Genomic DNA, 15151 nt, shown 5'->3' on the forward strand with positions numbered 1-15151 from the left:
AATAACAGAGAAGGTCTGTGTGAAGGGAGACAAAACAGAAGCAGAAGCACAGTGAGCACAGGAAAACAGGACTCTAGGCCAAGTGCCGGAGGCGTCTCAATACCTGCTTCCAAGCCTTTCCAGAAGCCCTGCAGAATTTCCACTCTTGAGTTTCAAGAGAAGATTCTACACGATGATAGCAAAGACCCTCTTATCAGTTTCAGTTCAGTTCAGTTCAGTCGCTCAGTCCTGTCCGACTCTTTGCAACCCCATGAATTGCAGCACGCCAGGCCTCCCTGTCCATCACCAACTCCCGGAATTTACTCAAACTCATGTCCATCGAGTCGGTGATGCCATCCAGCCATCTCATCCTCTGTTGTCCCCTTCTCCTCCTGCCCCCAATCCCTCCCAGCATCAGGGTCTTTTCCAACGAGTCAACTCTTCGCATGAGGTGGCCAAAGTATTGGAGTTTCAGCTTCAGCATCAGTCCTTCCAATGAACACCCAGGACTGATCTCCTTTAGGATGGACTCTTATCAGTTTAACTATCTCTAATTAGCTTCTGTTACTTGCCAACATGTTTTGGTGTGCCAGAGAATGAGCTAGAAATAGTACTAACATGACACTGGATAATCATATAACCTTAGTAACTCTCAGTTTTTTATCTCTGAAATGAAAATTAAATAATTCTGGACATTTAAATACCAGATAATCATTTGATCTTAATAACTCTCAGTTTTTTATCTCCAAAATGAGAGTGAAATAATTATGGATATTTAATTGAAAACAATGATTGCAGTAAATAATGCTAGAAGTCCTCAAATATCACACAAAAATCTTTTCTGGTATTAAAAAGTGCTGTCCTTTATGAAATGTTGCCACTTGAACTATTCCAAAGCAAATTGATTGCTTATCCATTCTTAATAACAAGTAGTTGCTTTAATCACCTTTGATATGTAGTTTGGTGGGGTTGGAAGAGTAGTATATTTCAAACAGTTAAAGATTTCCTTTGTGAGATATAAACTTGTTCAACGGGGAGAACATTAACTTCACTATTATCCCACTTTTACCATAAAAATCAGTTATTCTGCATATCTTTCTGCAAAAGGCAGTCTTAAAATGTGGCTAATTTTTAATGGTATATATATATATATATATATATATATATACATACACATATGTATATACACAGACATACACACACATATAGCCAGTTTTACCAGTAGTATTTCTGACTCATCTGCTTTCCAGTTTTCATTACCCTGGACATGTTATTTAACCCATGCAATGCCATCATCAATCTGCTTCCTTTGTCTTAATGGGGAAAAAATCAGACCACTTGTTGAAAGAAGAATTCAATAAAATGATCTGTGAAAGTACTCTGTAAGCGAAAAAGGACTGTAAAAACATAAGGATCTAGTATTTCCAATTAAATGTATAGAATTCATAATCTGAGGAATGGAAGCAGCTTTCTTCTCGCCTATCCTTTCTCTACAAGATTCTGAATAGCTGCATGCACAGAAAATGTTCAGCCTCCTTTTTGTTAAGTTGGTGGCAATTCTCCATTAAAGGAAGATCTTTTCAAGAAAGAAATTCAAAGTCTTTCCATCTTCCATGTGTGGAACATCTGTGCTAAAACCATTCCATGCACACTTCTTTGAAGCACTGACTGCCTAGAGGAAATACTTTGATTTTGGCTTTATTTAAATGCCTGAACTTCTATTGGAGAAACAAAAGATTTTCTAGTAAGAGCTCAGTTGGGAAGGAAACCAACCTCCAACCAGTTTAACCACTCAGAGGCCAGAGTAGCCTGGATCTTTTTAGCACACCATGCAGTGGAAATCTCCCCTCAACTTAAAGCATACACAAACAGCTGGTTTGGGATACTACAGACCCCGGGTGCAATCACTGTGGTACTTAGATTTAATTTTCCTAATCCAACAGCGCCTGGCTCCATCATGTCTATATCTTTTATGTAGAAAAACATTACTCTCACTTAATAATATTTCAACATGCTTAAGATTTTGCAGTTTAGTTCCCTAATATTAGAGATTACTTTTTGGTTACTGCTATGTGTACCTAACAGTTCAAATTTGGAGGTTACCCTACTTCAGGAACTTTCATGAAAGATCACAAATGCAAAGGCAGACCTGAATATCATTACACACTCTTCTGCAAGTCTTTTGTGTCCTTGTATTAACTCATTTAGAAAAATGGAATCAGCCATAAGTCAGTGGTTAGCCTGAAGGGTTTGGGTTCGACAGTTTCTGCAAGCCCAAGGAAGCATGGCTTCATTTTACATCTTGGGGTTACTCACTCCAAAAGAGTGACAGAGATCATAGGACTATGTGAAAACTTGTCTTCCTAGAAAAGGAAAGACGCGTCTGAATCTATGCCTGCTTGCGTCTGGAGAACGCCTGTTTATGTTGTGAAGAAAAGCCGTCAGTACTGTTATCTCAAGAGACCGGGTTTGTTTTATGTGTGTGCATGTTATGCGTGCTATAACACGAAGCTGGCCAACTGAGGTACCATGTCCCTGGGAATTGTAATTGCTTGGTCGGTAAAAAAAAAGAATATCCAACCGCTACAGATGATGGCACAAGGTGCACTTTTATAGTGTAAAAGAGGAAACCGACGAAGTCACGCAAGTTCTGAATATGTCTTACCCCCCCCCCCCCCAAAAAAAAAAAAAAAAATAAGAAAGGAAAGCCTGGAGCGGAGGGAGTGTTACAGGGAGCGAATTGCTCAGGACTTCAAACACAGGGAGTCATTCTGTCAAGGGGAGGGGGCGGGCGGGGGCAGGCACTGGGCCTCTCTAACAAAGTCCTCCTCTCTTTGCTCCCTCCCACTTCATTCACTTGCAAATCAGTGTGTGCCCACAAGAGCCAGCTCTCCAGAGCCCGTAACCTTCCCATCCCGAGCTGCAGTTTCAGCCGCGGCAGCGAGAACGGCTGAGCGGGCAACCGCGGCAGCGGCGGCGGCGGCGGCCGAGGCAGGAGCAGCCTGGGCGAGTCGCTGGGTCTCCCCGGGAGCAGGAAGGCGAGCAGAGGTGGGTTCGGTCTCAGTTGGCGGTGGTGCATGCCTTTTCTCGTTTTAATTCCGTAGCGCTGATGGAAGCCAATCAGAGAGAGAGAGCCCTCTTCGCCCGGCGGGTGCCGCACGCTGGAGTTGGGAGGGATGCTCAGCCTGCGAGCCCGGGTCGGGGCGGGCGCGCGGGTCCGGCTGCGCGGGCTGCGCTGCTGCCGCTGCCCAGAACGGGCGCCGGTTCCCGGGGAGCTTCGGCGCCGCTCCTCTGCCTTCTGGTAAGACCGTGGAGGGGCTTGGTGGGGGCATATGTGGCGGGGCCGCCGGGAAGAACCCGTTGCCTTTCTCTATGCCGGCAGAGGCTGCCAAGCGGTCTCCGGCATTTGCAAAGTTGGCTGGTCAATTACCAAGGGCGCTGGTGCGTGCAGGACCCGCGGAGCGGTTTGGGGCTTGATTTATTTCCACCTGCCCACATCACAGGGTCTGTGCAGGGACTGCTTTGGCCGGGTTACATTTCTTGGTTTGGGAGCCAAAGCAGAAAACTGGGTAGCTTGAAAACTCCCGAATGCTCCCAATAAGGAAAACTTAGACTAAAGAGATGATTTGTCTCAGAGAAGAAGATTGGAAAAAAAAAAAAAACCACTGCTAGCTTGCACGCCGGGGGCAACGCCTGCCGGCTCACATAGGGCAGAAATGCTTAGGTTGCAAGGAAAGTCCAACACTGGACTCCGAAAATGGAGCACACTGTCCAGGGAAAAGTCATGTGGAAGATGGAGCTCGCTTGAGCTCTTCCAAGGCTGGCCAGGCACAAATCTGGGGGAAAACGCCTCCCCCGGACTGGTTGGAGAGCAAACCAAGTGTGCCTGGTTTTCCGGTGTCCGATGCATGAAAAGTGACGCCCCCGGTGCGATATTCCGGAATTTAGTAACAGGGAATCTTGCTATGTTGTGTATTGCAGAGCTGGGATTACTTCTGTAGTTATTCTTATGCCAAGAGTTATCGGAGATCTCGGAGATGGGAGATGCTGGAGAGGTCAGCGTGGTGCTGAGAAGTGTTGTCACTGCTGCAATAAAATCCATATTTTATGGGGAGTTATATGCAGGTCCTTGTTAGTGCAAGGGGCTGTTCACCTGAGTTAACTACAGAGAACATCCAAGTACCAAGAAGTTTAATCATGTGGAATAGCCATACATTCTCTCCCCCCTCTCGTTTTTTTTTTTTGTGTGTGTGTGTGTGTGTTTTTTTTGTAAAGACATTTTAATTATGATATTCACACTATGGAGGTGATTCACCCCATGTCTCAGCCAATATTCATTTTCACTTACTGAAGCACATAATGTAGGAAAGAAGAGGATTTTTCCTGCAAAAAAAAAAATGTTGCTGCTGGAGTGGGTGATGTGTACATGTCTGGCTGCTCTGGAGGGGCGCACACGCGAAATGTGGGTTCTCTGAGTGGTTACAATTCAGGGGGTGCAATATCCTCCCTGTATGGGAAAAGGAACACAGAGGTATACCTTGTTAATGAACAACTCTTCTAAGAATGAAGAACAAATAAGCTTATACAAACTGTGAGCAGGGATTACTTATTTCCTTTCTTTTCTTGCTGATGCCTGTACCTGAAAAGGAAAAGCTTTAGTATTCTACTTTAGGAGGAAAAAAAAAAAAATCTCTTCCAGTTTGGCTTCAGCATCATCTTCTGTGTTTCAGTACTTGCATGGCTTTGTGCTGGCTATTTTTTTAGAGCCAGAAAACAAGTTGTGTGAAGAAAAAGGATATGATCAAGCAGATGTCTTCATTATGTCATAGGAGGAGGGCAAAGTTTATGCCAGAGGCCAGATTTTCAATGCAGAGCTCAGAAACTTAAAAGAAATCCAACAATTTACTGGAAAATGCAATCATGCAGGATTGTATCTCACCCCGTTTTGCTCTTTGGTGTGTTCTAATTAAAAAGGTATTGGGGAGAAATAAAAGGCAGATCTTTTGCTACCTGTTTTGATGGTTCATGGCATACTTCAGAAGCAGAGGAAGTAACCAATTTTTTCAGAAAAACATGAGAAGCAGCAGTACATTTTTAAAGGAAAACAGCAATGGTTTAGTTCTACTGTACTTGTCTACAATTATCTTTTGCTATCTTTGTAAGTGACAGACTGGTGTCTCTGTAGGGACTTTTAGTCCCTTTACTATCTGGCTTTTACATCAATTTATTGCAATTACATTTCTTAATGCTAACTCTGCAAAGATAATATATAGAAACACAATCATTTTCTACTAAGTTGCCTACTATCAGAAAATGTGTATATTACCTCCTCCACCCACTACTTCCATCAGCTTTGCAAGTAAAAACTTACTGAAGCACTTCTCATTTTTAAGCAAAAATCTCTCTTGCAAAATATTTTTCTGAGATACTTGAAAACAGCTAATATCAATAGATAGCACAACTATAGCTCCAGGACATCAAATGACACTTCCTTTTTCCAAATGTATCAATAACTTGGAACAACAGGTTCTGAATATCTAACCAGAGCTAACTGAGTGATTGTACCACATAAGGATAAAAAAAAGAGAGATAAATATGACAAATAATCTGAATGAAACCATGTTTCTCCCTAGGGAAGTAAAATGTGCAGTCCCCCCTTCTGGCCCTTACTCGCTTTGCAGTCCGGAATGCCAACTTACTGAGGCTGAATCCTTTGAACTATGGAAACTTTTTTTAGTTGGAAGGGACCTCTAGTGGGTCACACCATGCATTTCTCCCTGCAGTTCAACTGCATCATGGATTTTGTTATCTAAGATAATAAGCATATAACAGCTTTCCCTTCACAGACAAGACAGTATTCCCCAAGTCCTTTCATGACATTTATTCCAGGTCAAAACCATTACTGTCATTTGTGTAGTTCTTCTAATTTCAGGAACCCAAGAGTATTTGCACAGTTTCCGTCTATCTAGACTTTTGATAACTTCTCTATGATTCCAAATGAAAGCAACAGCCAATTAATAAAGAATTCACCACTACCAATATAAAATTTTCCTTATTTCTCATCTTGCCAAGATTGTACTTCCTTCACTCATATTTACCCAATAGTAATAATGGCATTATAGTTATGACTCAAAAAGTTCCACATGAGGAAGCCCTACCATAGGGGTTCAAGCAAATATATGAAGCAATTGAAAAAAAGCAGAAAAAATGAGGCAGAAAAAAATTAACTAACCTTTCAGAGATCTGTGAACACTGACAAGTTATACTGAACTAGAGGATTCTAACTTAAAGAAGCCCCCATTCAAATAAGCATATACTAAAAGTCCAAAAAATGTTTAGATGCATATCACTCTTATTCCAGGAGGTGTTTGTCTTTTATTTTTCTCTCTCTCTCTTTGATGTATCACGACATATTTTAGGTAACCTAGTCCTTAAAAAAAAACTCTGCCTGGAATTTACGTAGTAAGATAAGTTTTATAGGGGTGAATCAGCCTCGTCTGCTGATGGTCTGCAGGTTTCAACTCTGAATTTAAAAATCTGTTCTAAAGTTTGAAATGTGTTCCAAATGAGATAACATCCAGCAGAAGCCAGTCGCTTCTGCTGCTGGCTTAGTCACAGCAGCCCATTCTTTGGGGTCAATCAGAATTAGGGTCTCGCTTATAAAAATAACTAGCAGTGACTCAGACTGAATTGCATTTTTTAATAGTATTTCAGCCTAGCTAGTGTCTACTGAACTTACCTTATTTGCTTCACAAAAAGGTGAAAATGTAGATAATCAAACCTTCTCTGATTTAATTTTTTTTCTGAATAATGATTCTAAATACAAAGACTCAACATCATGTTAATAGGGGAAATTGATGAAAGAAGAAAATCAAAATTCACACACACAGAGAACCCAGTTGTGACACTGTACCAATGATATTAGAGAAGAAATAAAGAAATGCACAGCTTGGGTTGATTTTTTTCTTCTTCTTTTTTTTTCCTTTTCATTCTTTCTCTCCATTAGGATTTTTGTTTTCTTTTGAACACAGATGAGAGTTTAAGGCACTTTCCTAGATCTAAACAATATTTTTGTTTTGAGTTTTCCTCTTATGAAGATTAAACTGGCCTACATTTTTAAAGTTCCTATTCCTAAGAAACGCTCCCTTTTTCAAAGTAATCAGATGAGAAAATTCAGGTTTTCTCTAATTAAGGTTTACAGCTGAAAGTGTACAGTCTTTGTAACCCCATCACTCACAAGTAGGGAGATAAGGCAAGAAAAGTATACATAACCCTTGAAAAAGGTGGTACACCTTCATTTCCTACAGATGTAAATGGAGTAAGGTTCTTTTAAGCCAAAGTGATTGGGTCAGAGGGATCAAGATACAGCCAGTATTCTAGCTGGTCAAGACTGAACTATCCAGGAAATTTTTAACTATTCCAACAACCAAAACTAACTGAAGAGTGAATGCTGTGAGCACAGATGCATAACTGCAGAGTGGACACATATGCAGAAGGTTCTGTGTCCCCCATCCCCACAGATTATTAGCAATTATTTTACCTTGTTTCATCTATTTAATATCATTACACTAACACTGTTGGGTGCTCATTTCCTCTATAAATCAGATCACCTTGGCTGAGATTTATAAGAGGAAAAGTTTAATTAAAGCCAGAATGTTACTATTAAATTTGATGTGCAGTATATAAGTGGGCAGCATGGGTCCAAAGCTTTTTCCACCATACTTAGTGCTATCTTGTGAATGAGAACAACTTAGGAAGAAGGTGAAGAATACAAAGCTAGCCAATACAGGGTATAATTTATCTTCATATTTCACCACTTGAAAGAGCACTGTGTTTTTTCTCTTTCTGTAATTCCCTAATTTGGTAGATCTGCCCAAAAGATGTTCAGGAGACCTAGTAAGTTATAGGAATGGAAAACAGCAAGGAAAAATTAAGTTGAGGCGGAGTCCCAAGTGACTACAATGAAAAGAGATGGGAGATGAATTTTTACATAACAGGAAAATGTAAGAACAGAAATAGAATTAAAGTCACCATTTTTATACAGGGTGTACTTTCCACTTTATAAATACTGCTATTATTAGATAAAACTTTATAAACATGATTACATCATTAATGTGTTTATAATCACTATGTTTCTCTAACATGGAATGTAAATTTGAAAGTTATCCTTAAAAAAAATCACCATCTAAAGGAAATGATCTGCATGGATCATAAAATAAGCAGAGGAGTACATATTTAAAAAGTGGTCTGAAATCGCAGCAGAATCAAAGGAAGGTTTTCCTACTGCTTTGAAGAATATTGACTCTTTTCTATTATCTTTATTGTTCTTCAAAGTAAATAGATATACTATGTGTCCTTCTGACAACTTAAAGTATACAAAAGTGATAAAGACCAACTATAAGTCATTCATTTGGATTCTATATGTGGTATCCTCTTTATTTAGCCCCTTGTTGGTTTGAATTTCTAGGAAATTTCTGTTTGAGCCAAGCGTTTAATGAATGTGCTGTTAACAAACACTTGTGGTATCTTAGAAGTCAAAGTGTGACTCTCTGAGAAGTACAGAGCAGCAGAGGGCATGGGAATGATTTTATTATTTTGACCAGAGCAATGCAGGTTTTCAGGCTGAGGAAAATGTCTGTAGGTTATTCATTTCTTAAAAACCACTTGAAAGTATGCATTAGGGTTTATAGTTGTAGTAAAAAGAATTGTGTGGGACATTTTTCTGAGCATAATAATGATACTTCTTACAAGAGAATAAATTGTCTTCTCTTATGTTCAGAGAGTGCCTTAAGTTGGAGGGGGTATTTCAGGAAGGTAGCTAAAAATGACAGCTATTTATTTCAATGTCGGGGCATCACAACCTCACGGCACCCCAAGGGCCTCAGTCCTTCCTTAGTGCACTGACAAACTCACTACATGCACAGCTTTGGGGACCGTAGGTAGAGCTGAATAAGACTGTGTTCATTTCCTTCCTTATTTGATGGGTAAAAATAATTTTCTTCTTTTATGACCACAGTTTTGTTATTTCATTCCCATCACAGTTCAGTATTTGTTCTGAATGACTTCTTTACCAAGTAAAATTTTATAAGAAAAGGGGTGGGGGGATGGAGGAAAGCAGGAAAGAGAAAGGAAGAAAGACATCCTCTTAACAATACAGTAATATTATAAATGGTTGATGGTGATAAGCCATTTTCATTAAACTCCATTCTTTCTATTACCACCATTCAAAAAGTCAGGTAGTTAACCCAGCCTCTATTGACAGTTTGGCAATTATCAGAGAATGTGAGACACAGAAAGGAATTTAGACATTAATTTACCCAATGCCAAGGACTTCACTGGCAAAGAGTCTGCCTGCAATGCCGGGTTCTGGGTTGGGAAGATCCCCTGGAGAAGGAAGTGGCAACCCACTCCAGTATTCTTGTCTGGAGAATCCCATGGACAGAGGAGCCTGGTGGGCTACAGTCCATGGGGTCACAAAGAGTCGGACACGAGTAACTAAAACCCAATGCCCATTGTTTACATCTGGTCATCTCTCTGATGACCAGAGAGATGAAGTGACTTGTCCATGGATCAACTGAATTCATTTTGTTCATTATCTCTATCTCTTCTGTAACCTGAGTTCTAGTTGTGGAACATTATAACTTTTTATCATCTCCACTCAATTCTGCCATTAAAAATTAAAAGAGAAATTTAAATCTATAATATCATTATTTATAAATATGCTATAAAGGAGCAGGCATGGAAACTTATGGAGAAAATACATTTTTGTAAAGCTCCTATTGCAAAGAAGAATTAAAATTTTCCTTCAAAATTTTGATGATTACTTGGGAGGCTGATAAAATGTAGGTTTTTATTTTATTTTTAATGATTTGATGGTAGTCTTGAGTATCAGTAATTTGGCAGGCTAGCCAAAGTCACGTGTGCATCTTTGCAAAAAAAAAGAAGTTTATTGGTCAGTGATCAGATATGAAACATGATAACAACCTATTTATTGTGTTCTTTATAACTCTCCATTTATTCAACTTAAGGACTAAGACAGTGACCTTCCTACTTCTTTGGAGTTAAAATGTCAATTTTGGCATGAAAGTGTATGGATAAATTATATTGTTTTTTTCCCTTGACAAAATTAAAATCTGCAAGCAACCCAATCTCAACCCGCCCCTATTTAAAAAAATAACTGTTAATGTTCCATGAAATCCAAAAGTCCAAGGACCACTGGGTTAGATAATGAATAACATAATGTTGAAAAATGACTGACTTAGTTTTCTTCCTTGTTTGGATGAATAGAAAGTAAAGGGGAATGACTTTTGGAATGATAAGCCAAATAGTCCAAAAGATAAAAGTCATTCTATCAAAAGGTATTTTGGATCCCTTTTTTAAACTTCATAGAAACAATAATAACATTTGGAATAACAATACAATCTTTGACTATATTAATAGGTTCTCCAAAATTGTGCTTTGCCAAGGTCATGGCCAAAATATGTCATCGGCAATGAATTCGCCTATTTGATTACATAGTGGATTATTCAGTGGAAAATAAGAAGTTTTAAATTTATATCTTGTTTTTCTAAACACCCAGCCAGCTCAATTTAACCATACCCATTATTAAAGAGGTATCTTTTTTTTCCCCTAAAAAGGAACTTTATATAACTGCGGATAAACACAAATTTCCTAAGGTGTTGATTGATTTGTAGTTTAAGGTATGCACTGTTAGGTCAAAAAGCAGTTGCTTTCTAGATTTCAGTCATGAAAATGAGCTTATCACATTTTTAGCTGCAAAGCTTAAACCTCCTTTTCAGGATTAAAAAAAGGGGATTTTATTAATCAACTATCGTCCATTTTATAAATGTTTGGAACTGCTCAATTTCACACTCAACTAAAATATTTTAAGCTCTTCTTAGGAACAGGTTCTGATTTAACGCTGATAAAAACTGTGTGGTCCGATTGAGTAATCATGATGAAAAATGAGAAAATTCACCAAGATTGGTATAGTACTGCTGATCCTAATTTGTATCAAGTAGAGCTACTCTATCTCCCAGTAACTAACTATTTGCTAGTTAATTACTTATATAAAAGTATGTAGTTTAGATTTGTCAGTGTTTCATAAAGAAATAAATTCTGTGAGAGAGGCCTTGTGATAAATATCAGTGCCACAGTTTTACTCTCTTTCTGACTCATATCCCTTTTTATTAAGAAGGAGATGTTTGGGGCAGATCCTTATTAAGACAACAGAATGAAGGGGTCACTTACTGGTTAGTGTCATCAAGAGGAGGTGATTCCAAACCTCCAGATCCAGCTCTGCAATAATTTTTTAATTCAAGGAAAGCATATTTACCTGCAGGTAAGGTGCCTTTGAAATAACTGCAGGCACACCAAATACAGGTCTCGTATTTTAAAACTTTGTCTTGTGATACTTCCCTTCTTCAGTATGCTTTTAATTCTCAGATGCCACATTCCAAGATATCTTTACAAATAGCACCATGGTTTCATTTTTCAACTTCCCCCACCTTGAGTTTAAATGTGTGTTTACTCTGTGTTCTAAAAAAACAATGCAATTAAGTTTAAGAGATGACCCAATAGAGGGAAGGACACTACTAGATGTCAAGTGATCATGTGAAATGACTTTCTCACCAACTGGAATGCTGAATAAGACAGTTACTTATTTAAAATATGAAGCTGAAAGCTACAAAAGAGTAAGATGCTCCCAAGTGATTTAGTTTAGTCTGATGTAATGAAAGATTTTTATACAGTGGACAGAGAGGGGAGAAATTGTTGAAACCTATTCTGGGTTAACTGTGCACCACAAGAACAAGAAGTTTGCTTTGCACTGTGGATATTCCGAACTTTAATAGAACATATGTTTGCTTCCCAATTTCTCACTAGATTAAAATAAATTTTTAAATGGCTTATTTTTTTTCTCCATATGAAAATCACAGCTGTTTAGAAAAACCAATCATGAAAACAAGAGCCAAACCTGCCCTGATTTGTAATTAAGAAATAGGCAATAATATCCATGATGTTATCAAGGACTTTAAAGCAAGTGAAATTTGGGCTGCATTTTAAACTCAGTAATCCAAAGAAGTAGCTACAAGGCTCTAACTTCTCAGGAGATATTGCACTTGTCAAATACTTTCCAATTTAGTTTTCACCTGATTGACAAGTTCTCCTAAAAACAATGCCAAGACTTTGGAAATTTTCTTGATTCCCTGCACAGAGAAAGCCCACATGATACAAATACAAGATGCCTTGTGGAATGAACAAATACAGGCTGGGGAGAAAATGGTTTTAAAATATCACTTCTTTCATCTCAAGATCACAGTTTTAAGATGAAGGCATCACTAGCAAATGTAAGCATATAGTGAAGGCTCAATAAATGCTTACTGTGAAATTCTTCTCATACAAACTGCAAAAGATTCTCTTAAATAAATACTTCTCCAATTTATTTCCTTTTCAAGTTTATTCACACCAATGAAAAAATTCAAGTTTTATATCCCATGCTATAGTGTTTAATAATTTTGACTCCTTTAAAAGAAGCCAATTTCAAAGGAAACCCTATCAGTGGTGTCCTCAGAGCTAGAGAGACTAAGCACATAAACAGAGCTGCCCAGCTTTCAAAATTGGCCACCAGACCTCTTCTTCCTCCAGGCAGATTTTTATTAAACTTGGTATTAAACAATGTTGCCTGGAGCCTGATTAACAATTTATGCCTTCCTAAGCAGATTAGCAGAAGTCTGTCATTTTGATTTTTTAATTCTTGTGTTTGGAAACAAGATGCACCTCTGAGTTTACACTTTCAATGTATGTATTTTATTTTCAGAATTCAAACTTAAACATTGTTCTTTTCTGAATTTTTTTTCTTTTACAGTTTTAGTATTCATGTGTGTTACTATACATTTTCTATGCTAAATAAAGCAATTCCTTTTTTGCTCAGTGATTTTTTTTCTCTCTCATTCAATAAATCCTAAATGTTCTTTTAAAATATCTTAAAGATATTTTGAATCTGTTACTTTCGAGAACACAAGAAAGATTATTGGAAGTGAGTAGGATAATAATAAAAGCTAACACTTAGACAGCACTTACAATATTTCAGGCACTATTCTAAATGGTTACATGAATTTAATGTTCACAACAATGTTCTGAAGAAAACACTATTAATCTTCCAATTTTACAGACAAAACTGGGAGATAGAGCAGTTAAGCAACTTGCCCAAGGTCACACAGCTAATACATGTCAGAACTAAGATTAAATCCTGGCAGTCTTGATAGCCCACACTCTTAAATATTAAATTCTTGTGCCTTTTGTGATTAATATGTATGTATATATGCCCAAACAGATGGTAGATAGATGAATAGATTCAAATGTTTGTATTTCAAATTCAAAAATAATGTCAAAATCATAAGGATATTTATACATGCATTTATATATATGCAATGTATGTAACATATACATATTTCTCAGAAATCAAAAAATATAATTTTAAAGAAAATGAGAATCGTCTTTCACTTTCAAGTCTCAGTGAATTCATCAGTATATTCCCACAACAAGTTAGATCAATTAATTATAGCCCAAAGCAGCAGATATCAGCCTCACAAAAGCCGTTTAGCTTTAGGCCTAGCTTTTCACTTTAATTTGAGTCAGTCTTACAATCAGTCTTACTATTGGTCCCAAGGGAAGCCTGGCAAGTTTCTGGAAGGTTTAGACTCATCACTGATTAATTTATTCATTCTATAATATTTACTGAGACCCTCCTGTGCCCAATGCTGGAGAGACACTGGGATGATAAGACAAAATACACAGCACTTTGGGGGAAACAGATAGTTTCTTTATATTTTATACAAAATAAATCCCATAAGAATTAAAGAGTAAGAATATAAAACAAAACTGTAACTTTACTGAAATTAGATATATATATATTCATAATCTTGGGATAGCAATTGATTTCCTAAGCATGAAGCCAGAAATTGAAAACACAGTGAAGGAAGTCAGCAAAGTGAAGGAATGCATGCTTTAGTAATAACAGGCCAATAGTGCCAGCTTTGTATAAAAATGAATAGGACATTCACAGTTCATTTTATTCATCTTCTCCCCATACTTAGATCTTACATGAACATGGAAATTAGTCTTTCATTTCAGGTTACATTATGATCGGTTTATAGGGTCTCTATTCATTTTCAGATTTGGTATTTGACCTCCTGCCCCAGCTTAGAAAGAACCCCCACATCCCTCTTCACTGCCAAAGGCTTATTACAATTTTATTTTTAATAGTATGCCTCAATGTACATTAGACATCCCAGGTGGTATTAGTGGTAAAGAATCTGCCTGCCAAAGCAGGAGACCTAAGAGATGTGGGTCCAATCCCTGGATTGGGAAGATCCCCTGGAGAAGGGCATGGCAACCCACTCTAGTATTCTTGCTGGGAGAATCCCATGGACAGAGGAACCAGGTGGGTTACAGTCCATAGGGTCACACAGAGTCGGACATGACTGAAGCAATGTAGCATGCTGTACATGGAATGTTTTCATGTTGTTTCTTTCATTGATCCCTACAATTCCCCTGGTGAGTTTGTGGGACAACATTAAGTAGAAATACTTTTCATCAAGAAACCACAAGAAATTAAGATTTAAGTAATGGAGGTTTGATTTAATTCAGTAACTATTTAACCAACACTTAGGTGCAAGGCATTGTGTTCGTGCCATAGATAACACCATGGCATCCAGTTGGTTACAATATGCATTAAATACAGGCCTACCTCGGATATATATAAATCCCAAAGAATGCTCAAACTACCGCACAATTGCACTCGTCTCACACGCTAGTAAAGTAATGCTCAAAATTCTCCAAGCCAGGCTTCAGCAATATGTGAACCGAAAACTTCCAGATGTTCAAGCTGGTTTTAGAAAAGGCAGAGGAACCAGAGATCAAATTGCCAATATCTGCTGGATCATCAAAAAAGCAAGAGAGTTCCAGAAAAACATCTATTTCTGCTTTATTGACTATGCCAAAGCCTTTGACTGTGTGGATCACAATAAAATGTGGAAAATTCTGAAAGAGATGGGAATACCAGACACCTGACCTGACTCTTGAGAAACCTGTATGCAGGTCAGGAAGCAACAGTTAGAACTGGGCATGGAACAACAGACGGGTTCCAAATAGGAAAAGGAGTACATCAAGG

General features: G+C 38.1%; 1 protein-coding gene across 2 annotated transcripts in view; it reads left to right on the forward strand.

Annotated features, from left to right (window-relative positions):
* The first annotated feature begins 2952 nt into the window (after window positions 1–2952).
* Window positions 2953–15151, forward strand: part of CDH6 (cadherin 6) — a 136648-nt gene continuing 124449 nt past the window's right edge. For both annotated transcript variants that reach the window (XM_070476524.1, XM_070476525.1), the window contains exon 1: window positions 2953–3027. The gene's annotated coding sequence lies outside the window, so the exon portion shown is untranslated. The remainder of the gene's footprint in view (window positions 3028–15151) is intronic.

This window comes from Odocoileus virginianus, chromosome 14 (genome assembly GCF_023699985.2).
Source record: "Odocoileus virginianus isolate 20LAN1187 ecotype Illinois chromosome 14, Ovbor_1.2, whole genome shotgun sequence".
Lineage (NCBI taxonomy): Eukaryota > Metazoa > Chordata > Mammalia > Artiodactyla > Cervidae > Odocoileus > Odocoileus virginianus.